General features: G+C 40.2%; 1 protein-coding gene across 3 annotated transcripts in view; it reads left to right on the top strand.

The window, feature by feature from the left end:
* The window catches only part of TMEM38B (transmembrane protein 38B), a 46,081-nt gene that overhangs the window by 16,549 nt on the left and 26,496 nt on the right, over positions 1-3,036 (top strand). The gene's annotated exons all lie outside the window — the stretch shown is intronic.

The following is a 3,036-nucleotide window of genomic DNA, read 5'->3' on the forward strand; positions in this document are numbered from 1 at the left end:
AAAAAAAGTTTTTTTTTGACCTTGTACTTTTGAAGTGAAGAAAAAATATATTAGTAGGCACTGCTTTCTTCTTCCTTTTGCCACTTATTCTTAAGATTGGTCCATTAAATTAAAAAAATAGATATATGTAATACAAGTTAGAGTACTTTGTGATAGCTAAAACAAAATCTATGCTTTGATATTAAATACACATAGTATGTTAGGAACACTTAAAGTTAATTCTTTTTAAAAAAAATCATTTTATTGGGGGCCCTAACAACACTTGTTAAAAACCATACATCAATTGTATCCGACATATTGGTACATACATTCCATCGTTCTTTTCTAGACATTTACTTTCCATTGAGCCCTTGGGATCAGCTCCCCCTTTTTCCTCACCTTCCTCCCCCAAAGTTAATTCTTATTGCAATATTTTTGACTGATATACTAAATCATAGCAGAATATCCTAATAGCAACAATGGCAAAAAGTAATAATGGGGCCTCTGGGTGTGCAAACTGGTGGGACTAGGATAATCAATTTGACAGCCCCTACTGAATTGTTATCATGTAGCTGCTAAGGGTTTATGGTCATTATCATATTTAGTAACAGAACTCCTCTGAGGTGGGGTCACTGTTGTTATTGTTCCCATTTGACAAATAGAAAACAGAGTCATAGAGAAACTTTGCTAAAATTTTCATACCTACTATGGTTAAGTATGAAAGTAAGTGGTAGGATCAGGTTCAAGAGCCTTTAGAGCCTTCACATTTCATAGCTACTGTGTATTAGAGGTTTATTTGACTATTTTTTAAAGTATACTGTCCCAGGTATTACCGAAAAGACATACTTAAGGAGTCTTATTTCTGTAACAATATTTCTAAAAATATAGTAAACATTTTGGAGACAATTTTAAAAGTATGCCTATGCTTAAACATGTAAAAAAATAGGGCTAAAAAAGTCTTGCCTTTCACATGTAACTAGCATCTGACAGTTTCTACCAGTTTCGCTCCTATGGCTGTAGTAATGGCTACCTCCAGTTTTTGATGGGACAATTGTAATAGCTTCCTAAGAGGCCCAGCTGTTTTTTCAGTTATTCTCCACGTCCACTCCCCAGTCAGTTCTTTACATAGCACCTGCTACCATTGGGTGTCAGCGCATTAGCAACCCTCCAGGACAGAGTAGAACTCCCCTATGGGCTTTACAAGGCTATACTTTTTGCAGATCTTGAAATATACTTTTTGGTGATGATTGAAATGTCATTCATCTTTAGTTTTGTCAATTCTGGCATGGTAGACTATATAGTCATTTGATTAAAAATCGCCAATACTGGTCCAGTTCAGATCACAAATGCCTATGATATCTATCTTCAAGAGTTTCATTTCATTTTTGACAACTTCTGATTTTCCTTGATTCATACTTTATACACTCCATGTTCTGGTTATTAATGGATGTTTGTGGCTGTTTCTTCTCATTTTGAGTCATGGTCCATCAGGTGAAGGTCTTGAAAGGTGTGTAAATTGAGGAGCTTAGGGCAGGGCTAGAGAGATGGAAACCATGCATTTAGGAGTATGTAGGCATAGGTGAGGGAATACATCAAGAAATGACAGCTCTTGTCTGATCAGAGCACACAGGAGTCAATGACGGGGAAAGGGGAAAAAAAAAAAAAAAAGAGAGAGAAGCACATCCTGGCTCACTAAGCCCTGAGGACAATGTTTCTGCTCAGAACAGCAGTGCACAGAGATGACCACAGGGCTGGCCTCACCATGGGACACAATGTTCCTCATTGATCCATAACACACTGGGGACAATGCTAGAGACACACTGGTGGGAATTGTGCCTGCCCTGACCTGGGGGCATGCAGCAGGGAAGCAGGGGAAGCAGAGCAATGAAGTCCCCAAGGATAGATGTGGTGCCAGGGCATGGCACCCCATCAGATTCGACTGGAAAGCAGTTGTGAAGGACAACAAATAGACCCTGAACTATTTGTATGGTTTTCTTGTGTTGTTGTTGCTATTGTTTTACTTTCTCTTGTTGCTTCCTTGTACTCAGTCTTGTGATGGTACATAGTATGTCTACCTGGAAGGGATAGGCGGCATAAGCAAGCCAGAAGAGAGAACAATGGGATATCAGTTCCTAGGGAACATGAGAGAAGGAGAGGTGGGGAAAGGAAGTCGGTGTTAACAAATCCAGGGACAAGGGAACAACAAGTGATCCAAAATCAGTGGCAAGAAGGGTGTAAGAAGTCTGGCAGGGCTGGATCAAGGGCTGTGTAACTGAGAGGAATTCCTAAAACCCAAATGAAGGCTGAACATGATAGTGGGACAAGAGGAAAGTAAAAAGAAATAGAGGAAAGAACTAGGAGGCAAAGGGTAGTCACAGAGATTTAAATACAGACATATACAGTTGTAAATATATTTATATATGATAAGAAGGAAATAGATCTATATACATATATTTATAGGTTTAGTATTAAGGAAACAGATGGACAGTGGGCCCTTGCTCAAGTACTCCCTCAACAAGAACACTTTGTTCTAACAATTCGGCAATCTGAGATGCTCACCTTCCTGGCACTATTGCTGAAGACAATGGGTGCAGAACCAAATGTGGTGAAGAAAGCTGATGGTGCCCGGCTACCAAAAGATGTAGCATCTGAAGTCTTAAAGGCCTGAAGATAAACAAGCAGCTGTCTAGCTGAGAAACAACAAAACCTACATGGAAGAAGCACACCAGCCTGTCCCGACTCGATTGCTGAGGACAAAGTGGGTGCATAAGCAAAACTGGTGAAGAAAGCTGATGGTGCCTAGCTATCGAAAGATATAGTGTCTGGGGTCTTAAAGGCTTGAAGATAAACAGGTGGCCATTTAGCTAAAAACAACAAAGCCCACATGGAAGAAGCACACCAGCCTACCCCAATCCGATCGCTGAAGACAAAGCGGGTGCTTAAGCAAATGCGGTGAAGAAAGCTGATGGCTCCTGACTGTGAAAAGATTTAGAATCTGGGGTCCTATAGGCTGGAAGATAAACAAGTGGCCATCTAACTGAGAAACAACAAAGCCCA

The sequence above is a fragment of the Echinops telfairi genome, unplaced genomic scaffold (assembly GCF_000313985.2).
Source record: "Echinops telfairi isolate 266 unplaced genomic scaffold, ASM31398v2 ScPeMD7_7410;HRSCAF=8448, whole genome shotgun sequence".
NCBI lineage: Eukaryota > Metazoa > Chordata > Mammalia > Afrosoricida > Tenrecidae > Echinops > Echinops telfairi.